This window comes from Gorilla gorilla, chromosome 5 (genome assembly GCF_029281585.2).
Source record: "Gorilla gorilla gorilla isolate KB3781 chromosome 5, NHGRI_mGorGor1-v2.1_pri, whole genome shotgun sequence".
In the NCBI taxonomy this organism is placed as follows: Eukaryota; Metazoa; Chordata; class Mammalia; order Primates; family Hominidae; genus Gorilla; species Gorilla gorilla.
Genome location: NC_073229.2, coordinates 94,150,345 through 94,177,635, shown reverse-complemented (window position 1 = coordinate 94,177,635; position 27,291 = coordinate 94,150,345). Strand labels below are relative to the sequence as shown.

The 27,291-nt window shown below is 34.7% G+C and overlaps 1 protein-coding gene across 1 annotated transcript in view; it reads right to left on the bottom strand.

The window, feature by feature from the left end:
- COL19A1 (collagen type XIX alpha 1 chain) overlaps positions 1–27,291 on the bottom strand; it is a 337,557-nt gene that overhangs the window by 139,562 nt on the left and 170,704 nt on the right. The window lies entirely within an intron of this gene.

The window sequence follows — 27,291 nt, the reverse complement described above, 5'->3', positions numbered from 1 at the left end:
CAAAAAAAACTTCAGCAGTTATGACTACTTCTTTCCTGCTGCTTCTTTCTTCCCTAATCAACCATTAAATGCGGGAGATTTTTGTCTCATTTTCTTCTCAGTCCACATTCTCTCACATTGATCTCACACATCTGTGGGCTTTGGATTCTCTAGACCAGCAATTCCCAGATCTACAACTCCAGTTTATCTCTGAGCTGCATTCAGACCCACCACGTGCTTGATGGAACCGCTGCTACCTCACAGGCATCCACAGTTTACCCCATCAAATGCTGAACTCAGGATCCTCCCTCCAAAACTGGATCCTCTTCCACCATGCCCCAAATCAATAAATCCATACCACACTCTCTTCATGCGCATGCCAGAAATCTAGAACTCATTCTCCACATTCAACTCTCTTAAACTTCTCTCTCACATACAGTTACAAAATCTTGTTGGCTTTATCTACAAGATACGTTTGGATTCATCCATTTCTCTCCACTCTACTGCTCCCATATTCTTGCTCATCTGTAAGAGCTTCCTACTTGACGCTACACATTCCTCCATCCATTCGCATCACAGCCAAACTGATCTTAAGAAAACCAGGCTTGATCTTCCCTGATTTGCCACTTGGAGACAATGCCTTGTTTCAGTCTGCTAGTGCCTTGCACTTTTTCTCTCAAGTACTTACCACTAATTCATTTAAGTGATTATTCATGTAATGATTTGTTACTCTCACCAGGCTCTAATCTATAATAGAATCTATATCTTATCCATCACAGTATGTGCCTGTTACTGGCCAAATGACAATTCACATGGGGAACTCATCCACTCCAATAAAAGTTTTTGGGTAAAGGCAGTAATTTTCAAAAAGTTTTCCAAATATTTATAATTAACCCATCATCTATTAAATGCCTTAAATGGTTTGAAATAAATGAAAAATCTGATAATACAAATGCAAATAAATGTAAATTTATTCCCCTTTATTCCAGAAGAAATTCTTTTATCTAATTTAAAAATAATTAACATTCATTTTTATAATATGACCTTTTTCTAAAAAGTGATGGCTATGTTGAAACTAAAAGGCCAGATGTACTCATCATGATCCATAGTTACTTATTATGTATATATTCATTTTTAATTTTTTTCATATAAACTAAATTTTCTTTTATATATATATTTTTTATTATACTTTAAGTTCTAGGGTACATGTGCACAATGTGCAGGTTTGTTACATATGTATACATGTGCCATGTTGGTGTGCTGCACCCATTAACTCGTTATTTACATTAGGTATATCTCCTAATGCTATCCCTCCCCACTCCCCCAACCCCACAACAGGCCCCAGTGTGTGATGTTCCCCTTCCTATGTCCATGTGTTCTCATTGCTCAATTCCCACCTATGAGTGAGAACATGTGGTGTTTGGTTTTTTGTCCTTGTGATAGTTTGCTGAGAATGATGGTTTCCAGCCTCATCCATATCCCTACAAAGGACATGAACTCATCCTTTTTTATGGCTGCATAGTATTCCATGGTGTATATGCGCCACATTTTCTTAATCCAGTCTATCATTGTTGGACATTTGGGTTGGTTCCAAGTCTTTGCTATTGTGAGCAGTGCTGCAATAAACATATGTGTGCATGTGTCTTTATAGCAGCATGATTTATATTCCTTTGGGTATATACCCAGTAATGGGATGGCTGGGTCAAATGGTATTTCTAGTTCTAGATCCCTGAGGAATCGCTGCATTGTCTTCCACAATGGTTGAACTAGTTTACAGTCCCACCAACAGTGTAAAAGTGTTCCTATTTCTCCACATCCTCTCCAGCACCTGTTGTTTCCTGACTTTTTAATGATTGCCATTCTAACTGGTGTGAGATGATATCTCATTGTGGTTTTGATTTGCATTTCTCTGATGGCCAGTGATGATGAGCATTTTTTCATGTGTCTTTTGGCTGCATAAATATCTTCTTTTGAGAAGTGTCTGTACATACCCTTTGCCCACTTTTTGATGGGGTTGTTTGTTTTTTTCTTGTAAATTTGTTTGAGTTCATTGTAGATTCTGGATATTAGCCGTTTGTCAGATGAGTAGACTGCAAAAATTTTCTCCCATTCTGTAGGTTGCCTGTTCACTCTGATGGTAGTTTCTTTTGCTGTGCAGAAGCTCTTTAGTTTAATTAGATCCCATTTTTCAATTTTGGCTTTTGTTGCCATTGCTTTTGGTGCTTTAGACGTGAAGTCCTTGCCCATGCCTATGTCCTGAATGGTATTGCCTAGGTTTTCTTCTAGGGTTTTTATGGTTTTAGGTCTAACATTTAAGTCTTTAATCCATCTTGAATTAATTTTTGTATAAGGTGTAAGGAAGGGATCCAGTTTCAGCTTTCTACATATGGCAAGCCAGTATTCCCAGCACCATTTGTTAAATAGGGAATCCTTTCCCCATTGCTTGTTTTTGTCAGGTTTGTCAAAGATCAGATAGTTGTAGATGTGTGGTATTATTTCTGAGGACTCTGTTCTGTTCCACTGGTCTATATCTCTGTTTTGGTACCAGTATCATGCTGTTTTGGTTACTGTAGCCTTGTAGTAGAGTCTGAAGTTAGGTAGCATGATGCCTCCAGCTTTGTTCTTTTGGCTTAGGATTGACTTGGCAATGCAGGCTCTTTTTTGGTTTCATATGAACTTTAAAGTAGTTTTTTCCAATTCTGTGAAGAAAGTCATTGGTAGCTTGATGGAGATTGCATTGAATCTATAAATTACCTTGGGCAGTATGGCCATTTTCATGATATTGATTCTTCCTCTCCATGAGCATGGAAGGTTCTCCCATTTGTTTGTGTCCTCTTTTATTTCGTTTAGCAGTGGTTTGTAGTTCTCCTTGAAGAGGTCCTTCACATCCCTTGTAAGTTGGATTCCTAGGTATTTTATTCTCTTTGAAGCAATTGTGAATGGGAGTTCACTCATGATTTGGCTCTCCGTTTGTCTGTTATTGGTGTATAAGAATGCTTGTGATTTTTGCACATTAATTTTGTATCCTGAGACTTTGCTGAAGTTGCTTATCAACTTAAGGAGATTTTGTGCTGAGACGATGGGGTTTTCTAGATATACAGTCATGTCATCTGCAAACAGGGACAATTTGACTTCCTCTTTTCCTAATTGAATACCCTTTATTTCCTTCTCCCGCCTGATTGCCCTGGCCAGAACTTCCAACACTATGTTGAATAGGAGCGGTGAAGGAGGGCATCCCTGTCATGTGCCAGTTTTCAAAGGGAATGCTTCCAGTTTTTGCCCATCCAGTATGATATTGGCTGTGGGTTTGTCATAAATAGCTCTTATTATTTTGAGATACATCCCATCAATACCTAATTTATTGAGAGTTTTTAGCATGAAGGACTGTTGAATTTTGTCAAAGGCCTTTTCTGCATCTGTTGAGATAATCATGTGGTTTTTGTCTTTGGTTCTGTTTATATGATTTGTTTATGTTAAACCAGCCTTGCATCCCAGGGATGAAGCCCACTTGATCATGGTGGATAAGCTTTTTGATGTGCTGCTGGATTCGGTTTTCCAGTATTTTATTGAGGATTTTTGCATCGATGTTCATCAGGGATATTGGTCTAAAATTCTCTTTTTTTGTTGTGTCTCTGCCAGGCTTTGGTATCAGCATGATGCTGTCCTCATAAAATGAGTTAGGGAGGATTCTCTCTTTTTCTATTGATTGGAATAGTTTCAGAAGGAATGGTACCAGCTCCTCCTTGTACCTCTGGTAGAATTCGGCTGTGAATCCATCTGGTCCTGGACTCTTTTTGGTTGGTAAGCTATTAATTATTGCCTCAATTTCAGAGCCTGTTATTGGTCTATTAAGAGATTCAACTTCTTCCTGTTTTAGTCTTGGGAGGGTGTATGTGTTGAGGAATTTATCCATTTCTTCTAGATTTTATAGTTTATTTGCATAGAGGTGTTTGTAGTATTCTCTGATGGTAGTTTGTATTTCTGTGGGATCGGTGGTTATATCCCCTTTATCATTTTTTATTGCATCTATTTGATTCTTCTCTCTTTTCTTCTTTATTAGTCTTGCTAGTGGTCTATCAATTCTGTTGATCTTTTCAAAAAACCAGCTCCTCGATTCATTAATTTTTTGAAGGGTTTTTTGTGTCTCTCCTTCAGTTCTGCTCTGATCTTAGTTATTTCTTGCCTTCTGCTAGCTTTTGAATGTGTTTGCTCTTGCTTCTCTAGTTCTTTTAATTGCGATGTTAGGGTGTCAATTTTAGATCTTTCCTGCTTTCTCTTGTGGGCATTTAGTGCTATAAATTTCCCTCTACACACTGCTTTAAATGTGTCCCAGAGATTCTGGTATGTTGTGTCTTTGTTCTCGCTGGTTTCAAAGAACATCTTTATTTCTGCCTTCATTTCATTATGTACCCAGCAGTCATTCAGGAGCAGGTTGTTCAGTTTCCATGTAGTTGAGCGGTTTTTGAGAGTTTCTTAATCCTGAGTTCTAGTTTGATTGCACTATGGTCTGAGGGACAGTTTGTTGTGATTTCTGTTCTTTTACATTTGCTGAGGAGTGCTTTACTTCCAACTATGTGGTCAATTTTGGAATAGGTGCAGTGTGGTGCTGAAAAAAACGTATATTCTGTTGATTTGGGGTGGAGAGTTCTGTAGATGTCTATTAGGTCTGCTTGGTGCAGAGCTGAATTCAATTCCTGGATATCCTTGTTAACTTTCTGTCTCAATGATCTGTCTAATGTTGACAGTGGGGTGTTAAAGTCTCCCATTATTACTGTATGGGAGTCTAAGGCTCTTTGTAGGTCTCTAAGGACTTGCTTTATGAATGTGGGTGCTCCTGTATTGGATGCATATATATTTAGGAAAGTTAGCTCTTCTTGTTGAACTGATCCCTTTACCATTATGTAATGGCCTTCTTTGTCTCTTTTGATCTTTGTTAGTTTAAAGTCTGTTTTATCAGAGACTAGGATTGCAATCCCTGCCTTTTTTTGTTTTCCATTTGCTTGGTAGATCTTCCTCCCTCCCTTTATTTTGAGCCTATGTGTGTCTCTGCACATGAGATAGGTTTCCTGAATACAGCACACTGATGGGTCTTGACTCTTTATCCAATTTGCCAGCCTATGTCTTTTAATTGGAGCATTTAGCCCATTTACATTTAAGGTTAATATTGTTCATGTGAATTTGATCCTGTTATTATGATGTTAGCTGGTTATTTTGCTCGTTAGTTGATGCAGTTTCTTCCTAGACTTGATGGTCTTTACAATTTGGCATGTTTTTGCAGTGGCTGTTACCAGCTGTTCCTTTCCATGTTTAGTGCTTCCTTCAGGAGCTCTTGTAGGGCAGGCCTGGTGGTGACAAAATCTCTCAGCATTTGCCTGTCTGTAAATTATTTTATTACTAAATTTTCATGAATGTCATACATGCTTAATTTCACCATCTAATTTTATTTTGAATAAAAAAGTGATATACGTATTTTAATTTTTAAATCAGACGGCTTTCATTTGATTAATATTCTCAGAGTTCAGTATAAATTATTGTAACTAATTTTTTTAAAGTGTTAGTACAAAAAATTCTGCATATGTCGTCAGTTCTCACTGTTCCCCCAAATCTTTGTTACTCCTTCTCCACAATAGTTGAATGAAATTTATGTATTTATCACTCTCATTTCTTTTATCTACTTTGGGAGCAATTTAATGTTACAGGGGCATATGGAGTCTATGTTTTATTGATTTAGGTAGAAAAAAAGGGAAAAAAGTAATCAGTTCTGTTTGTAGTTAAAAACAAAAAATCAACAAAACCTGCCAAATGATATATAATCAAGTAATGTTGGATAATTAGGCCAACTTTAAAATGGAAAATTCCTAGTGTTTATAAGAAAAACAAATTTTGAAATTCAAATATACCAAGTATTAATTACGATATAATTGCAGGGAGGTTGTGTTATTTTTTTATAAGCCTGACATGATCTTGGCTCTAGATTAAACTCTTCTCTCTTATCCTTAGGAAAACTATTATCATTTCATGAACAGTCAAACTAATATATAACATTTTTGATATTCATCCAAATGATGACAGCTCATTCAGTGTTTTTAAACATGAGTTACTAAAACATATACACATCAGGGAGTACACTTAATTCTGGGACACATATAATCAAAAATCTACTCTCTTTACTATTTAAAGAAATTATGTAGCAAAGTCTACCTAATGCAAGGTATAATATTTGATTTGGAATGTATTTAACAAACGCAAAAAATATTTATGATAATCTTTTGTATGCGAGACTCAAGTAGTAAGATCTGGTACAAACTCACATACATAAATCACTTACTGGCCTCCTAGATGTTATCATGACTCTGATCTCCTCCTCCTCACTTTTGCTAAGTCTAGGACCCAGCTACAGGTTTGATTAAAAGTTGAGGAAATTCTTTTTTAATCCTTGATGAATCATTCACTATTTGAATGATCCAAGACCAATTTGTAATTCTAGCCATGCTCTCCTAATCTTCAGAACATTTTGAGCAGAGTATTGAACATTAGTTGAAACTGACAAAGCAAAAATAATTTTAATATTATCATTAGTAAAACACAGATCAATCAATTGTAGAAAAATAATATCTATTCCCAAACTAACAAATTAAAATTCTGGGAGGATTATTTATAATGATCCAGGACACTGTTCCTCCCGTTTAGTAAAGTCAAACAGTGGATTTATCAATCACTTATTATGAAAATTACAGACATACTTAACCTCCAGTTTATGTAAATTGAACTTGGATAGAGCTCAGCATTTGTCTCAGAATCCCTCCCACAATTCTTCCTTATTTGGGTTTTGTAAAGGTCATTATGTGTGTGCTTCATTTATCCTTTTAGTTGACCGTGAGCTCCAGAGCATCGGTCCCCAACCTTTTCAGCACCAAGGACAAGTTTTGTGGAAGACAATTTTTCCATGAACCCTGATGGGGGCATGGTTTCAGGATGATTCAAGCACATTATATTTTTTGTGCACTTTATTTCTATTATTATTACACTGTAATATATAATGAAATAATTATACACTCGCCGTAATGTGGAATCAGTGAGAGCCCTGAGCTTGTTTTCCTGCAACTAGACGGTCCCTTCTAGGGGTGATGGGAGACAGTGACAGATCATCAGGCAGTAGATTCTCATAAGGAGCACACAACCTAGATCCCTCATGTGCACAGTTCACAATAGGGTTCACGCTCTTATGAGAATCTAATGCAGCCACTGATCTGACAGGAGGTGGAGCTAAGGCAGTAACATGAGCAATGGGGAGTGGCTGTAGATACAGATGAAGCTTGCTCGCTTGCCCACCACTCACTTCCTGCTATGTGGTCCGGTTCCTAACAGGCTGCGAACCGGTACTGGTCCTTTTCCTGGGGGATGGGGACCCCTGCTCTAGAGGATACAGGCTCATTTTTTTCTAACCTCTACAATACTTATAGAAGGAACTCGATAAACATTTGGCATATTGTAAAGAAGAAAACACCTAGTTAGAACAATACTGAGTGTTGGTGTTGGAGAACTGGCTTCTGCTCTTTATATAATCATTTTTATTTTCAAAACTTGGACTTAATTACCACACTGGAGAACTTTCAATCTTGTCTGTCTTCCTCAGTCTGAAGTGATCATTCTATTCTCTGATGTCTATGAGAAAAATTGCCTTATAGTTCATTTACAAATTAATCATTTACCACTGTAACAGCATCTCTGTTGTGGAACTTATTCCAATTTTTGACCAAAACCTGATATTTTACAGATTTATATAATTTGTGCAGTTAGAGAATCATATTCTTAATTATCTTTGTACACACCACACATTTGCATAGCCTGTGGATTTTTTTTCTTCTTCAATTTAATTTGCTGAAGAAAAATGCCTATCAATGTTTTCTACTTTTTAATTTAGTCTGCTATAAAAATAACTGTAAATTGAGTTATTTCTAAAATTTTGCACACACACAGATTTATCACTTTTCTGAAAGAGACATTTGAGATTGGATTTAGCATTTTCACAAGGTAAACATCTGCATAGGTCTACATAGGTATTCATTTTCCTTTTAACACAATTCTGGACATTAAAAATATTGACAAAGAATGGAACTCATAAGGCTGTTACCTCTTTTGGCTAAGATAAAAATAAGCAAAAAATAGTCCAAGCCAGCTAACCATTTTAAGTTCCAGTGGATAGCTATTACAATGTGTTACATTTCACACAGCTCTCTCTGGACAATCTGCTGATTATTTAAGACAAGCTAGAGCTTATCATCATGGAAGCCCATGTAAATATTTAACTGAGAAATTACTTAGAATTAACTGGTTCAGAACAGAAGTTTGAAGTGTTTAACAAATATAGCAGATGTTTTATAGAGTTAATAGGGTAGATTAATTACGTTTGAACACATTTTCATTTGTGAAAAGAGGCAAGATACATTTATAGCTTCTCAATCAAGAAAAGGAGCTGAAGTGAAAAAGGAAAGTTTCATTTTAAAGTATTACATGCACTCCCTTGCCAGGAATGTTGCAGTGCATATGATACCTAATACCCACTTCAACAAAAATGTTATGCAAATGTATTTTAAGTGTTATGATTATTGCTTTAGAATATGCTTCATAGACTTGAAACATAAGATTAACCAGAGTCTGCATAAATTCTAAACTACTACTAGGGGATTTTCTGTGTTTCAAATAGAATGTATGAAAATAAAATGGAAAACAGAATTTATCTGTTTTTACAGAAAATTTTGTGCCTTTAACATGGGAATAACAGGAATAAAGTTTTAACTTGGGGACATTGGAATGAAATTTTGTTTTACATGTGCACTTTTTTTCTCTTGAAAATGAATTGTTCTAGAATAGGAAATGAGTTTTATAAAAGAAAAAAGCAAATAAGTAAAAATATAATATATAGTCCACTCTCAAGAAGTAATTTTTCTTTTTTTTAATTTTAACTTTCCTCACTTCTCTATTAGTGCCATAATTTTTTTTAACCTCTAGAGCAGCCAGAAAGGAAGTGAATTTTACATTAGTTCAGAGAAGTAGAATTTAAGAATGTTTATGTTAATAAATTAAAGGGTGACCAGCTTTATGTTATTTTATCCAATTATCATAAGAAAAAAATTTTCCTAAGGGTGCACAAGTGTTTAGAAAAGGAATTCTATGTTTGTATAAAAGCCCATCATTTTATCAAAATCAGTAGTCAGTGTGTACTAGGAAATAGATATCTGTGAAACAAGGAACACTAGCGTCTCTTCCACACACTAATAAAGGCCTTGACAAATCTCCCCGGAAGCACTGATAAGACAGAATAGGAAGAGCTGTGCTAGAAAGAAAATCTCGTGAAATATTAGGGTGGACAAGAATGATTCAATCATTACCAATTGTAGTAAACCAGTTCCCTAACTGGGTGGACAATTTTATCCTGCCTTCAAAAATTTAAAAATTAGAGGTTACACACAGTGCTTTTAAAACTTAACAATTTCATATGGAGCCCTGGAATCATTTCAGACATGGGACACAATGAAATATGATCATTCCATGTGGTTGCCAGAATATATTTTAATCATAATCTTTTCCCATGTTTTTTGAACTCAGAAAACTTATCTTTTTATTATATAGGTCCTGAAATAACTTGTTCTCTGTCGCTATTGATTAAGCCAATAAAGCTAAAAACATTTTTAATTGAATAATAGAACATAGAGTCTGTGAATCTGGAATGATGTTGTGATATCTGTACTTCTCATAAGCATTCCTCTAACAATAATTTTTGCTCCTATTATGAGACTTTCCATTTTTTAAGTTGTGTATGTCCTCACTTTCCATACTGCATAGTATCTAGCAGTGTGCCTTGCAGTTAGTAGGTGTCGAGTGGATGAATGACTGCTAAGATTCTGATTCTTTGCACTTCTCTTGGTACTTCTGCAGCAGTTAGAATATTAACTGCCATAGCTATGGAAAATCCAATTTAGATAATAATATTCTTCATCTACAAATCCTACTTGATACCAAAATAATCCAAGCTATTTTTACTTCTTATGTGGCAGTACTGCAAATAGATGCTATGCTTACATCTGGAGGAGTTTGCCCTTCATTAAAAGAAGAAATATAACCTGCGTTCCTTAATTTATCTCACATTGATTAGGATTAAGTACTTATATTCTGAAAAAACAACATGAACAGAAGAGATTAAAGTACCTATACAAACCATGAACTACTAAAAATAGAACCAATCAAGTTATTTAAAATGCTTATATCGTTTTTAATGGTGTAGTTTTAGGTTTGGTAATTATTCTGGGTTTACTAGCACTTATTTATCATAAGCACGTTCATATTTTGGTAATTTCGTCTTTTAAATTATTCTTGACTATGAAAAACTTTGTATAGATTTGTTATATTTTGGCAGTAACCTACTAAATGAAATGGTTTTATTTCAGTTAACTCTAGGCTTTGTTGACAAGTAAAAAATTGGTAGGTCATGGTCTGTCAAATCCATTTGTATCACCTGTCTTAATGATTTATGCGAGTGGGTGTATGATTGACTCCATTTTAATGATTTGTCTGATGATGATAATAGTCTGAATTTTTGAATTGGCTTTGCCAAAGGTCAGTGGCCACGTGAAAACATGAACATGGTTCTACTGCAGACAGAAGGAACAATCTATACATATGTGGTTTTAAAATGTCTTCCAATGTTTTTGGAACAATGGGCAACATGATATACATGCAATTTCAAATTTAATATCATGGGTAACTTTTGCATTTGGGTTATGCAACATAAATGACTAGACCATGGGAAACTTAATCTAGTAATTTTTGGCTTAAAAAATAAATCAGTACAGAAATACTCACATACTACATGAAAGACCTAGGTATTTAATGCTGATAACTGTGAAGATGGTTTATACAATATCACTCAATTTGGAATTGAGTGAGGTGTTGAAAATCAAACGTTTAAGAGGAGAAAAATGCTCCATGCTGTAATAATTTTTTTTTAAGTTTTAAAAATATAGATTGAAGTATTGTCTCTTTTTAACTTCTTTCTACTGGCCTTCCTCCTTTCTGCCAGAAGCATCCATTTTCTTAGGAGGATTAAGATTGCAATAATATAAGGATTGTTGAGTTCACACAAGACAATGGTCTGAAAAAGTAGGCTCTATTAGGAGAAGAGTGTCTAAATATCAAGTGCTTCATCACTACATATAAAGAGATGCTCTCATAGATCATAAGGCTCAATCATGAATCACACGGCACAGGTGAAGGAGGAGAGGTAAGTGTAGTTCTACTCAACCAGAAAGGAAATGTAGAAAATGTCCCTCCCTTCTGCTTTCTTGAATGAAGACTTTCTGGAGAAGAAAGTATTCTTGTTTTCTCTCTTCTTGGGAACACAAGAGGAAAAAGAATCCATAGGCATTAGACTTCTCAGCAGCAACATGTGTTAGAAGACACTCAAGAAAAATCTTTATAATTCTTAGGGAAATAATTTTCAAGCAAGAATTCTATGCTCAGATAAACTATCAATCAAGTGTGAAAGTGAAAAAACAAAACAAAACATTTTTAGACATGTAAAATCCCAGAAGACGTACCTTCCTTTCAAATTTTTTCCATAATTTGTATAAAGGTATGTTCACATAAACGAAGGAGTAAAACCAAGAATGGAGACGACAAGGAAAACAAGCGGCAGTGGAATCAACTCAGAGAAAAAAATAAAGGTAGTCACAGAATGGGAATTCTGCAGATGGCTTAGAAAGCTCCCTACAACAGATGGAATAGCAGGTCTGAATGATACTCTCAGAAAACAAGAAACTCAATGAGAAAATTTGAAAAATATGGAAGGCAATAACAGGGAAAGTAGAAAGAATTAGAAATGCCAGAAAAAAACAAACCGAAACAAACGACAAACTATTCAAGAAAGAAAAGGTACACCACTTAGCTCTGCACACGACAATATTTACAGTCATTAAAATGTGAATTTTTTTTTTTTTTTTTTTTTTTAATACGGAGTTTTGCTCTGTCTCCCAGGCTGGAGTGCAGTGGCGCGATCTTGGCTCAATGCAACTTCTGCCTCCCAAGTTCAAGTGATTCTCCTGCCTCAGCCTCCTGCATAGCTGGGATTATAGGAACCCACCACCACACTTGGCTGATTTTTGTATTTTTAGTAGAGATGAGGTTTCACCATGTTGGCCAGGTTGGTCCTGAACTCCTGATCTCAGGTGTTCCACCCACCTCAGCCCCCCAAGGTGCTGGGATTACAAGCATGAGCCAGCAGGCCAGGCCAAAAAATGTGAACATTTTATATTTGTTTAAATAAAAACAGTTTTATAACTTTATTAACCATTCATCTGTAGCTGGACATCTAGGTTGTCTCTATTTTTTTTTTTACTATTACAAGCAATATGGAAATGAACAACCTGGTACATGTATAATTTTATAAATGAATGAGCCTAGAGCGAAACTTTGACAGACAGTATCAAATTGCCCTCCATAAAGATTATATCCATACCTACTCGCCCTAAAATGTATAGGTATGTTTCTCAACATTTGCTAACATAGCGTACTATCAAACTTTTTGACCACTTCCAATCTTATAAGCGAAAACTAGTATCGCAGAGGTGTTTTAGTTTACATTTTTTAAATTATGAGTGAATTTAGGTCTATTTCATATGTTTAAAAGCCATATTATTCTTTCTTCCTGGGATTTAAAAAAATTGATTTGGAGGAGTTTCTCTCTATATTTGGATATGTAGTCATTTGTTATGATGTGAGTTGTAAATATTTTTTCCCAGCTGGCCAATTGATTTAGTTTAGTGGGGTATTTTTTCCCCTATATAGGAGTTGTTTGCTCATGCAGTAAAATATACTATCTTTTTTCTATGTATACCTCCGGTTTAAAATATATTTTAAAAGTTATGCTTAATTATTTTTAAAATTCTCATGTTTTCTTTAGGACTTTTGTGGTTTAGTTTTCACCTTTAAAATCTTGATCCATCTGATATTTTTACTGTCACAGTAGTCATGTACCAACCCAAATTTGTGTTTTCCCAAATGCTATGTAGTTGTCCCCAATGCATTTATTGAAATGGTATTTTTTATTATAAGCCTTTAACAGTACTGTTTGATTCTTTAATCCTGTAAATGAATTTACTTGAAAAGTACTACAATTTTATTTAAAACACTAAACAAGTTAAGGCAAATAAGCTAATACTCAAAGTTTACTTATTACATGCAGATTCAAATTTAGCACTTGAAATAGTAAGGAATTGCCCTAATTTTCATACCTGGCAACTTATTCTAAAGTACAAAGAAGATAAGTTGTCATTACTGTTAACAGAAGCTTTTCTGAAATTGCAGTGATTTGTTAATAATTTGGATGACAAAAAATGGCTATTCATATCATGTGAAATATCTTTTTTGTTTGTTTGTTTTTGAGAGGAGTTTCGCTCTTGTCACCCAGTCTGGAGTACAATGGCGCAATTCCAGCTCACTGCAACCTCCGCCTCCTGGGTTCAAGTGATTCTCTTGCCTCAGCCTCCCGAGTAGCTGGGATTACAGATGCCCACCATTACACACAGCTAAATTTTGTATTTTTAGTAGAGACAGAGTTTTGCCAGGTTAGCCAGGCTGGTCTCGAACTCCTGATCTCAGGCAATCCACCTGCCTCGGCCTTCCAAAATGCTGGGATTAAGGCGTGAGCCACTGCACCTGGCCAAAATATCTTTTTATCATTTTGTCATTAGACTCAATTTGTACTTATTGGTGACAGAATCAAGCAGAATGACGTTACAAATTGAATAAGTCTTGTTAATTCTGCAGAACATTTGAAAAAATGCCAGAGTGGATCCTTAAATATTTATAGTTAATTCTTCATTCATAAAATCTGTGAGATCTCCCTCCCTATGAATTAAGATTAACAATATGGCTAATTTTGGTAATATATGCACTAAATAAAGTGAAATGTAGTTGCATTGTTTATTTATTGACAATTTGTGGGTGTTAAATGGAAAAATATATGCTGGCTATTTTTATATTGACAAAAAAGACTGAACCTTAAAAATGTTAGAAATATGATATTTAAATACATCTGAGGGCTAACTTCATTTCTATGGGAATTATATTGCAGGTCAATGAAAAAATAAGTCTATATACAAATATTTCTTTAAACATAACCTTTTAGAAACACGGTTAATCGGTCAAACTACCTAATTTTATGGACTAAATAAGGTAAGGTTGTGTCAGTGTAACTCCAATTCAGTACTAATGGCATTAATAAGATTAGTTATGATGTGTTACATACATGCTCAGGTTGTTCCAGTGTCACTTTCCAGTCTATTGGGTTGGTAATATGGGTAGTATGTGACTTCCAAATAATCAGATTGTGAATCTATCAAAGTCAGAAAAAAACTCTAATTTTCAATTTACCAGTCACTAGAAAGTTGGCATGAAAGTAAACTACAATTGGTGTTTTAATATTTCAATGAAATGGAGAAATCAGAATGTTATTTTCAAGTTTCTAAAAAACAGTCCTTGAGTAAATCAAGATAATTTGGGATTCATTATATTCTCAAATATAGAATGCATATTATAGAACCATAACAAGCAAATAATAGTAAGTAAAAGAATAAGGCATAACATACAAAAAGACTTCCATGTTTGCACAGAAGCAAAATGTGGAAGCCCTAGTGCAACATTTCAATATCATTTCAATACATTCTTTGATGGCCTCCACACATTCACAATAGTAAATTAAGAAGAGGATAGAGAATTGATATGTATTGCATACCTGCTAGTGTGTCTGGAATTCCACCAGTTACTTTAATATATGATCTTATTTAATTTTAACAACTCTAAGAAATAGAAGCATTCCCTTTATAGATGAGAAGATGAATTCTCTAAAGATAAGATGGTAAATAAATGGTGGAGCTGAGCTCTTAAAGCAAGTATGTCTGACCCCCAAACTCTATCTACTTCTAATATATTCTACTTGCACTTCCAAATAAATCTTTAGAACATAAGGTACATTTGAATGTGCTTTATCTTAATCCATCATTGGGGATTCAGGTGAATATTATCAGAGTGAAGACACAGAGTGACCCTTGACATTTTTGATACACGAAGGTATAAAACTTTCCAGAATACATTATATAGGAAACTAAGAAGTGGCTGTGAAATAGGACTGCATTCTACAAGAAATGGAATGAAAAATCAACAGTATAGACTGAAGAGAAGTAAGAATAGAAAAACACCAGAAAAAAAGATACTCCGAGACTAGAGCTGATTGTAAGCTGAATGAGTCAGCGGTATAGTTAGCCATGGTGTGGTAAACAAAAGAGCAACATTTGCTAATATTTGTTCATAAACAAATGCAATGCCCAAGAGCTGGTTGTTGGCAACAATGCTCTGAGTCTTTTGCATTTCTATTTATCTTGTGAGTGAGGCACTAACTGCTCTAGGTTCTGAACTATCTTTACACCTGTAGGGTAGAAACCTAGCCAAAAGGGAATCTAGAGGATTCAAACTTAATTCTGGCTCTGCCAGCTGGATATTCTTATTGCCTTGACATGGTCCTAAATAAAAAAAGATAAAGACTACTTGGTTTAGTACACTGTTAGCTCAATATCCTTATGGTTGCCCACTTGGGCCAAAGTTGGAGACACACTGAGTCTGTTGCAGTTTTCTAAAAAATGTCCTTGTCCTTGTTGATGTTCCTGAATTAATGCCTCAAGTCAAGCAGAAAGGCCAATTCAGAAACGTAGGGAGCAAATCATCTGGCTTTCTAAGATAGACTTGGATGATCTATGGGATCTATTTGGCTGTTTGAGTTTGCGATCCTGGGGGACAGGGTTGAGATCAATAGTGCAGGCTGGTCTCATCTACTTGCTTGGCGTTCTATTAACAGTAGCCTTTAATTAAACCTATATGAGACAAATTGAATAGTTTTGGCCACAGTCTCTACTGATAATATTAATCAGAGCTGTTAATGGAGTGGTATACTCATAAAAAATTTGCCAGACGCCAAGACAGTATAGAAATGAAAAATGGATATTGTTGAGAGACAATGGGTCTTTCCATGAGGCTTTTGTGCTTCTGCATGTCTTATGAGGGAGGTACTAACCACCCTTTTGTTCTGGGCTATCTTTTAAAGGATGTTTATGCCGCAAAGCAAGGATAGATTTGCTTACTGTTTAGAATGTTAAAGATAATATCTCCCTTTTGGCAAAGGGCAAGTTTGCCTGCAATCCATTTTCTAAAAATTTGCCTTCCCTACTCTGCTGTGATGCAAACCCACTGAATATGTGGCACCTTCCTGGGTTGTTTCTGGTACCTGGGGGCAAGGGCAACCAAAACAAACATAAGGCTCATGCTGCTTGCTGCCATGAGTAATAATGCCTTTTTCTCTGACTCAGAAGTTTCATGTCTTCTGCCAGGATTGATGAAACTGTGGCAGGCTAAGTTGTTATTATTCAAGTTGGGTAAAATCTCATATCTTTTACAGTTCTTGACACTGGTAAGTCTAATCCTTTCTCTATATTGGGCATGTGTCTGACTTAACTATTCCTTACATTTATTCTCTATCCTTTTAAAATAATGTGATAAAATAGAGGGGATTTAAGGAAAAGAACAATATTATTAAGGAGATAGATATTAGATGGTGTACAGGTAAAGGAAATAGAATTCCTTAGGAAAGGTAAAAGAGAAAATAACAGAATTTTAGAGTTGAAAATGACCTTAACAACATCCTGTTTGACCCTTACATATTACTAAGTGATATGCCCAAGGTAAAATAAGTAAATAAATCAAAATAGTTCATATTTAAGGATAGAATCTGGTTTCCTGGCCTTACATCCAGTGTTTCTCTATTTTGCAAAATATGACTTTAGTAATGGATTAAGCTATATAAAGCTTTTGTTCATGTCTGCAGAATAATGAACAGATAATAGGAGTCTTTAATTAAAGAGATAATTCCTGTTTCTCACAAAAAGCATGACTTTCAAATTGATCAAAAATAATCAGGGGTAGTAAGTGACATTAATACTGTTATTGCTGAAAATTTTTAATATGGGAGAAGGTGACCACCTGTCCTAAATTAATTAGGTTTGGTAGCTGGAAAGAGGGAATCTCCTCCTCATTATGATATCCAAGTAAGTGATGTTATAGTTTTATGCAGATATTTTCACTGTAGGATTGTGTGATATTTTACTTTAATAATTTGTCAGTAAAAAGTATTTGTTTCCTCTACCTATGAAGAAGAAATATTTATTGAGTACCTATACTACATCAAATACTTTTAGTCTCTGGGGATATAGTTGTAAATAAGATAGACAAGGTTCTTATTCTCATGAAGGTTACACTGGTTATAAAGGGAACACTTAGAATTCAGTTTATAGTTAATAGTTTTCTTAAGATGAAGGAATTCTACCCATAAAAATCCTGTGATTTTGTAAAAGTTCTCTATAAACATTTGTCAGCAATTATTTCCTAAAGAACTTTAGGCTCATTGCTATTGATATTTTTGCCATTCACATTTAGCATATTAACTAACAATAACATCAATAGCTAAGAGTTAAATAGTATTTACTAGAAGCCAGGCAATGTTCTAAAATCTTTACATATATTAACTCACTTAATCATCACTACAACACTATACAATAGGAAATATTAGTATCACATTTTATAGATGACACAGAAAGGTCAAGAAACATGGTTAGGTTCAAACTCAGGTAGCCTGGTTCCTTGATCTGTATAATTCCTGAGCTAAGCTGCATGGGTTTTTGGTTTGTTAAAATCAGTTAATTGGAATTAATATAATTCGAATCCTTTTTAGAGACCAATCATTTTTTAGTTCCATTTAATATATCAATATAAGGCATTACCACAAAGATTTTTAAATGCTTAGAATAGAATTGAATTAAACTAATTTTAATGTAGATTTATGGCTGAAATAAATACATGCTTTGCTGCATATAATTTTTCAAAAGGCTTACCCATCTTATAATTTTCTAATGGCATTTAAAATATATTTTAATTTATTTTTCTAGATTGCTGAGTATTTCAACACGAAATAAAATAACTCTTTTGTAAAAGTCACAAATTGTCAATGCATAGCACTTTTAGGAATGAAAGTTTTACTGATTGAGGTTTAAAATGCATAATTTGGACTTTTGATGAAAACAATTTAAATGCCTTTTGAAACAGAAGCAAACTATAAACAAAAGGGCAGAAGGAGTTATTCTCAAATTAATCATCTAACAAAAGAGATATAAATCACCTCCATGTCGAACGAGCCGACTGTAAGTTTTTCCAAAACATAAATCTTCCCTGAGGCTAAAACATAAATATTTCCAGGGCTTTAAGCATCAACTCGCCAGTATTTCTTCACAGAGTAGATAAAAATAGCTTTGTATTGTAGAAAAATACCTTATATTTTAATCAACTAATTCACTTACATGTCTTTTGCTCACAAATAAAAAAAAGGATTGATTTTTTAAAATATTTCAACTGCCTTCTTTCTACTGGCAGATTAGGACCTCAGAAATCCCAATACTAAGTTGGATTACTAGTTTCAGAAAACTAACAATGAATTAAATACAAATTATGCAACTTTAGAAAACTAATAGTGTTGATTCAAATTTAGGCAACTCATAAAGTGTCTAAATAACTCAGATTTTGATATGTGAGGAATTTAAAATAATCTTAAATTGAATAGCCTGTTAATTACTATGCTATAATATATACATTTATATGTACATATAAATATTTATAATACATATATGCTACAGAACATATTAATTCTAGTCAGAATGGAAAGAGGAATTACGCTCTTTGGGCATACAACAAGAACCTTTCTAAATGCCGTTAGAAAATTATAAAATGGGTAAGCCTTTGAAAAGTTATATGCAGCAAAGCATGTATTTATTTCAGTCATAAATCTACATTAAAATTAGTTTAATTCAATTCTATTCTAAGCATTTAAAAATCTTTGTGGTAATGCCTTATATTGATATATTAAATGGAACTAAAAAATGATTGGTCTCTAAAAAGGATTAGAATTATATTAATTCCAATTAACTGATTTTAACAAACCAAAAGTAAATAACTTTAAATTACAACATAAGGATTCTGGTAAAAATTAATTTTCTCTGAAATAACTAGATGTCTGTGTATAATATGAACAACTACGGTTGTACAAATACTTGTAAACTTTTTATACACAATTCACAAACGATCATTTTAAAAATGATCAACTTTAACCAATTGGTTGCTTTTTCTTAAACCACGTAGGTTTTCTGAAGGCAACGACAATGATTGTTGTTTGTTACTGTGTCTGCAGGGCTTAACACAGTATCTGGCACACAGTAAGCATTCAACTAAATGAGTGGGTAAAAGAGGAAGGGAGGAAAGGGACCATATCACTTACTGAGCAATTATTTTTGTTTCTTGTACATACCAACCTAGAGAAAGAATTATTTCAAAAATTCCCCCATGTGAATACTATATGATCTCTTGTGCATTAGGGGCATCTGCTAATTGAATGTCATTTGATTTATAAATGACCAGCTGAGATTTTCTCTCCGTTGCTTATGGTATTTAAGGTAGTTTTCTTAGAGTAAAAGCTATGCACCCTCTCTGTGCATAATTTCTCACTGAAGCTGGATTTATCTGGGCTCCAAGGAACTGGTATTTAAGTATCATTTAGTAAGCATGTCTAAGGCACTTCTGCTGTTGACAGACTTAACCTTTGTCTTCTGCATAAACATTTGGTGCCATCTGGATGAGTATTTAATAACTCCCCAAAGAGACATGGCCAGAGCAACACAGCCATTTTCCTAGGAACTAAAATTAGTGGATATATTACATGAAATAGCACTGTTCTACCTTCCTTCACCTGTCTCTCCTCTGACATGACATGCAAAGGCTGGAAGAGAAAAGGAGATAGAGATGTTAGCCAACTGTCTCATTTCACTCATAGTCCCTGTCTTGCTTCTGAAGCCTTAGTAATGTATTTCAGTAAAACTTTACTGTAAAAACAGGATTATATTATTTAATTGAGGAGAATCTGGAAATAGTATGTAATAGGAAGGTTATAGAACATACACAATTTGTGAAGTTATATATAAAGACACACTACATTTATATAAAATTAAGGTTTTAACAACAGATGACATATAACCAAAGAATTTGTGCTTATCGTACTTGAGTATTTGAATGTAATGATTTACAACTAATATTTCAACATGAGAGGAAAAGCTAATATAAAATGCAATTTTTCAAATAACATGATTAAACCATGAAATATTTACCTTTAATAGAGGATTTTTATGTCAACATCTTCATATTTCAGAATAATTTATCAGATTTTCATTATGATCTTGGATACATTATATTTGATCAAATAAATTTGTATACTTATTATGATAAACACATTTTTCTTATTCAGCATTGGTTTTAGCTCACGTATATCTGCCTTGTAAATTACAAATATCAACAGAAGAGATAATTTATCAGTAACTCACTGGTTAAGTGTCATCTTGACATTAAGTATTTAGTTTTCTCACAATCAGAATATAGTATCTTTAAAAAATGCTGATTCTGAATATAGTTTTGTTAATATATTTATTTTAAATAATTTAGAAAAGGAATTTTTATTCTTTAACAGGTTATTCAAAAGTGCCTTTTCTAATCCATCATTACTGCAACTCAATACGTGACAATGATATTAGCAATATAGCCATTCCAGATGCGGTAGAACCCAAATACCTTTTGAAAAAATGTGATTTGGTGATATTTTTAAAGCGTGGAATTTCAAAAAGTTGGTATATATATATGAAAAACATATTTATAAGGGAATTTTTCTTTGTTGTTAATAACCCAGTTGCTTAGAGAATTTCAGCTGAATCACTGCACTATTTGACTGTATTTGGCTTCATTTGTGCTATTGAAACCATAAGTCTCAAATTTATAGCAAGTTATTTCACATTTTTATGATTAGAATGCTAAATTTTACCATCTATGAGTTTAACAAGTTGCTGAGAAATGAAAAAATGAATAAGGCAAGACATGGTAAAATCTACAACTATAGATTAAAGACTTATTTTAATTTAAACTTTGTATCATAATCATTAGACAAATCACAGGAATTAAAACTTAATAGTCATTCATTCTTCACTGTAAGCCTGAAAATACAAACAGCACCAGTGCACTGAATCAGAACAATCCATTTATTCTAATTGGCCAGCACTCTGTGTTAAAAAAAATTGAATATTGGACAATTTTCTGGAAAAATTACTTTGTTGTGGAGTAAAATCAGAAAGAAAGAGAAGAAAATGAGATGAAGTCAGAAATGCAATGAGAGTTGAATCCTGTAAGACTTTGCGGGCCATTGTACGGAATTTGGGTTTTATTTCATTACCTGGGGAAACACTGGAGATTCCGAAAAGAAGAGTGACAAGGAACATTCTGGCTTCTTGTGTAAATCACGCAAGAAGAGCAAGGGGAGAAGGAGGGAGACCATTAATTGGCTACTGAAATAATCAAGAGATTTATAATGGTAACTAGGACCAAGTAGTAATAGTAGAGGTGTGAGAATTGGTCAGATTCTAGATATTTTTTGAAGGCAAGGTCAATAGAATAAGTAAAGAAATGTGAAGGCTAACTCACTTATGTTTACAGGAGCAAGATATCTAAGTAAATTATAAGTTACTCAGCATTGTATTACAAAAATGGGCTTCCAGGGTGGCCCAGTAGTTATATTAAATAAACATGCTCACAGATAGCAACTATAAATACTGAACTACATATAGAACAACTACCTGAAGACACTGGAAACTCATCAAAAGCAGGCAGATACTGGAGGGGAGTCAACATTTGGAAAAATTAAACAGCATGGAGTCAGTTTTCTGTTTTTAAGATGTTTAGTCTGAGGACAGGCTCAAGTCTGGGTCATGGGTTAGCTAAATAGAAAGCCTACAGACTTGCTGGATTGAAAAACCTGAGGACAGAGTTTAGGGCAAATGCAATTCCTGTAAAGTAAAGTGGGGTTGGTTTGTCAAATCCTGAAATAAGTAAGGAAGTCCCAAATTCGGCGTATAAGCTCTCCCCAAATCTCTGGCTGACTCCTAACCAAACATACACAGTGCAAACTGCAAGTAGCTCAGCTTAGCTTAAAAGAACAAAACGGATTTCAGCTGTTGCCAGCTGTAGGAGAAACAGAGTTTGCTATGCAAGTCAAGCCAATTTAACTGCCTGCCTTAAAAATATATTAAAGCTCTTCAGAAAAAATGGAATTCAGAATTCCTGTAACTTACCATTCATAGTATCCAAAATACAATAAAAAATTACTTGCCATACAAGTAAGCACCAAAACATAACCCATTCTAAGGAGAAAAGACAATCAACAAAGAACTACTTGATATTACTCAGATGACAGAATGATCGGAGAAAGATTATTATTATTTTTTTTTTTTGAGACAGAGTCTCGCTCTTGTTGCCCAGGCTGGAGTGCCATGGCATGTTTTGGCTCACCGCCACCTCCACCTCCCAGTTTCAAGTGATTCTCCTGCCTCAGCCTCCCAAGTAGCTAGGGTTACAGGCATGCACCACCATGCCTGGCTAATTTTTGTATTTTTAGTTGAGATGGCATTTCTCCATGTTGGTCAGGCTGGTCTCAAACTCCCAACCTCAGGTGATCTGCCCACCTCAGCCTCCTAAAGTGCTGGGATTACAGGTGTGAGCCACCGTGCCTGGAAAGATTTTAAAGTAGCTATTAAAAATATTCCCAAGGACAGGAAGGAAAACATGCTCATAATGAATGAAAATATAGGAAATATCAGCAGAGAAATAGACACTATTTAATATAAAATAAACTTCACTAGCTTAAAATATAGTATCTATACTAAAAAATTCACATGATAGTCTTAACAGCAGAATGGAAATGAACAAAACAAGAGTAAGATTGATAAGGGCTTATTGGAAATGATCCATTCCCAAGAAGATGGAATTAGATGGGAAAAAAATGAACAGAGTTTCATGGACAAGAGGGACATTATCAAAAATCTAACATATCTGCCATTGGCATTTCAGAAATGGAAGAGAGAGAGAATGTACGTTCTGACTGCTCCACTTACTAGCCGTTTCTCTGTCTCTCTCCCTCTACTTGGGCATTCCTGTTTCCTAAGGAACAACAATATTGAAATTAGGTCAATTAATAACCATACAATGGCCTCAAGTGTTCGAATAAAAGGAAGAGTTGCACATCTCTCATTTTCAATTAAAAGCTAAAAATGATTAAACTTAGTGAGGAAAGTGTACTGAAAGCTGAGATACACCAAAAGCTAGGTCCCTCCAGCCAAACAGCCGAGTTGTGAATGTAAAAGCCAGGTCCCTCCAGGCAAACAGCCAACTTGTGAATGCAAAGAAAAACTTCTTGAAGGAAATTAAATGTGCTCCTATAGTGAATACACAAATGATAAGAAAGCAAAACAGCCATATTGCTGATATGAAGAAAGACTTAAAGATCTGCACAAAAGACCCAAACAGCCACAAATTCCCTTAAACCACAACATTCCCTTAAATCAAAGCCTAATCCAGAGCAAGCCCTTGCCTCTTAATTCTGTGACGGCTGAGAGAGGTGAGGAAGCTGCAGAAGAAAAGTTTGAAGCTAGCAGAAGTTGGTTCATGATGTTTAAGGAAAGAAGCCATCTCCAGAATATAAAAGTACAAAGTGAAGCATTAAGTGCTGATCTAGAAGCTGCAGCAAGTTATCCAAGATCTTCAGTGAAGGTAACCACACCACGCAACGAGTTTTTAATGTCAACAAAGCAGCTAAAGATGTCATCTAAGACTTTCATAGCTGGAGAGGAAAAGTCAATGCCTGACTTCAAAGCTTCACAGGAAAGACTAACTCTAGTTAGGGGATAATACAGTTTGTGACTTTAAGGTAAAGCCAGTCCTCATTCTGAAAATCCTAGGGCCCTTAAGAGTTATGCTACATTTACCCTGCCTGTGCTCTATAAGCGGAATGACAAAGCCTGGATGACAGCACATCTGCTTATAGCATGGTTTACTGAAGAAGCCCACTGTTGATACCACTGCTTAGAAAAAAATATTTCTTTCAAAATATTCCTGCTCATTGACAATGCATCTGGTAACCCAAGGGCTCTGATGGAGATGTACAAGGAGACGAATGTCGTTTTCATGCCTGCTAACACAATATCCATTCTTCAGCCCATGAGTGAAGGAGTAATTTTGACTTTCAAGACTTATTATTTAAGAAATACATTTTGTGGCCGGGTGCGGTGGCTCACGCCTGTAATACCAGCACTTTGGGAGGCCGAGACGGGCACATCACGAGGTCAGGAGATCAAGACCATCCTGGCTAACATGGTGAAACCCTGTCTCTACTAAAAGTACAAAAAAATTAGCCAGGCATAGTGGTGGGCGCCTGTAGTCCCAGCTACTCCGGAGGCTGAGGCAGGAGAATGGCGTGAACCCGGGAGGCGGAGCTTGCAGTGAGCCGAGATCACGCCACTTCACTCCAGTCTGGGCGACAGAGCGAGATCCTTCTCAAAAAGAAAAAAAAAAAAAAAAGGAAGAAATACATTTTGTAAGGCTATAGCTGCACAGATAGTGCTTCCTCTGATGAACCTGGGCAAAATAAATTGAAAAACAACATTCTACATGCCATTAAAGGCATTTGTGATTCACGGAGGAGGTCAAAATCTCAACATTAACAGGAATTTGGAAGAGGTTGATTCCAAACACCACGGATGACTCTGAGGGGTTTAAGATGTAAGTGGAGGAAGTAACTGCAGATGTGGTAGAAATAGCAAGAGAACTAGAATTAGAAGTGAAGCCTGAAGATGTGGCTGAATTGCTGCACTCTCATGGTAAGCTTGAATAAGTGAGGAGTTGCTTCTTATGGGTGAACAAAGAAAATGTTTTTCTGAGATGAAATCTACTCCTGGTGAAAACGCTGCAAACATTGTTGAAATGACAAGGAAGATTTGAAATATTATATATATTTAGTTGATAAAGTAACAGCAGCATTTGAGAGGACTGACTCCTATTTCAAAAGAAGTTCTGTGGGTAAAATGCTACTAAACAGCATCACATGCTACAGAGAAATCTTTCATGAAAGGAAAAGTCAATTAATGTGGCAAACTTCATTTTTGTCTTATTTTAGGAAATTACCACAGCCACCCCAACCTTCAACAACCACCACCCTGATCAGATAGCAGCCATCAATGTGGAGGCAAGACCCTCCACAGCAAAAAGATTACAACTCACTGAAGGCTCAGATGATCATTAGCATTTTTTAGCAATAAAGTATTTTTTAATTAAAATGTGTAAAATTGTTTTTGCATAATATAAATTGCATATTTTATAGGACATGGTATAATATAAACATAACTTTTATATACATTGGAAAAGCAAAAAAAATGGGTGACTTGCTTTATTGCAGCGGTACGGAACCGAACCTGTAATATCTCCAAAGTATGCCTACATTCTGCATTAAGCAATCTCTAAGTAGTTTTTAATTCAAATTTGACACTTTGAGATAAACATAGCTATCCTGGTCCCTAACCCCAAGCACACTCTATTATCTTACACTGGGCTGCATCACACATTTACATTTCCACCCCATCTCTGCTAGGCACTTGAATTTTTCTGAATTTTGGCTTCAAGATAAAATTTTATTTTATTTTATTTTATTTGAGACAGAGTCTTGCTATGTCACCTAGGCTGGAGTGCAGCGGTGCAATCTCAGCCCACTGCAACCTCCTCCTGGGTTTAGGCAATTCTCCCACTTAGCCTCCCTGGGTAGCTGGGATTACAGGCATCCATCACTAAATGCGGCTATTTTATTTTTATTTTTATTTTTTTATTTTTAGTAGAGATGAGGTTTTGCCATGTTGACCAGGCTGGTCTCAAACTCCTGACCTCAAGTGATCTGCGTGCCTTGGCCTCCCAAAGTGCTGGGATTAGAGGTATGAGCCACCATGCCTGACCTGATTTAAAAATTTTAATTTTTGTAATAGTTTAGAACATTTCTGGTTTTTTATTATTTTTTAAACTAGATTTAAATAATGCTTGCAGAATTTAATAGCCTTAGGTTTTAAGAGTCAGCCAAATGGGCATTTGAATATTAGCTCTGTTATGTAACATCTGTGAACCTTGGACAATTTACTTAGATATTCTCGTCCTCAGTTCCCTTATGTACGATGTAGTAATAATCATTTTATACCTCACAGGGTTGTTTAAGGTTTGGTTTAAATAATACATAGCACTGAATAAATGTCTACCATTTATTATTTATATTATTATTACTTAAAATCTAACAAGATGTGCTATTTTTAAAATGGTTATCAGTTTGAAATATAAAAAGGATAAGGGTGGAATAATCAGTTAATTAATTTAAATCAAGTTGAAGAATCTCATATTTATTTCTTTAGAACTTTAAAATTATTATAAGCTTCTATAATGGCTTATTGTGTTAACAAAATAGTTGTTAGTACCAAACTAATTAGTGAATTTGGTATCTTCCAAAAAGTGGCTGAAAAGAAATCAGATATTTCATTAAATAGATATTTCATTAATTTTTTTATTTTCAACTAGCTGTATTTGCTGAAAATATTCCTAGCAAGAGATACATGAAGGTGGGTTTATGGTGGCAACCATGGATTTTTAGTCTTTCTTTTTTGTGTGTGTAATTCAACCACATTCCCACCTTCTGGGCTGAAAGTGTTTCATTTCTTTTTTTCCGTATCTCTAGATGAAATTTTGTTTAAAAAAAGTATTAAGAGAAGCCTCTTGGACACTGTTTTACAAAATAGTTTCCAGATATTCCACTTACAGATTCACAAATTTGTTCTTGAATTTCAATATTTTTTATTGTTAGAATAATCTGGAAAGTCTATAAAATAAGATTTGCAAGTTTATTAATGTCATATCAAAAAGTATAATTCTATTTTTATCAAGTCAAGTAGATTGACAGAATATTTAAAGGTTAAAGGATGTAAGTGACAATTAATGCCATAAATATCACTTTAATCTCCATGGCATTTTTACAGGCCTCAGATTTCTCTTATTTTTTTTTTCCTTTTCTTTTCTCCAAGGCAGTCACATTGGAGTATTTTCCATATGACCTGTGAACATGAATCTATAGAAGGATTCAAACGTTATCAAAGGGATTCAACTGTGGAATTTTGAATGGGGTCCCATTTCCTGAAATAATAAAGGGGTATATTGCAAACTGCATTTGCAAACTGCAGCACCATTTTGGTTGGCTTTCTTATTAATAGGTTT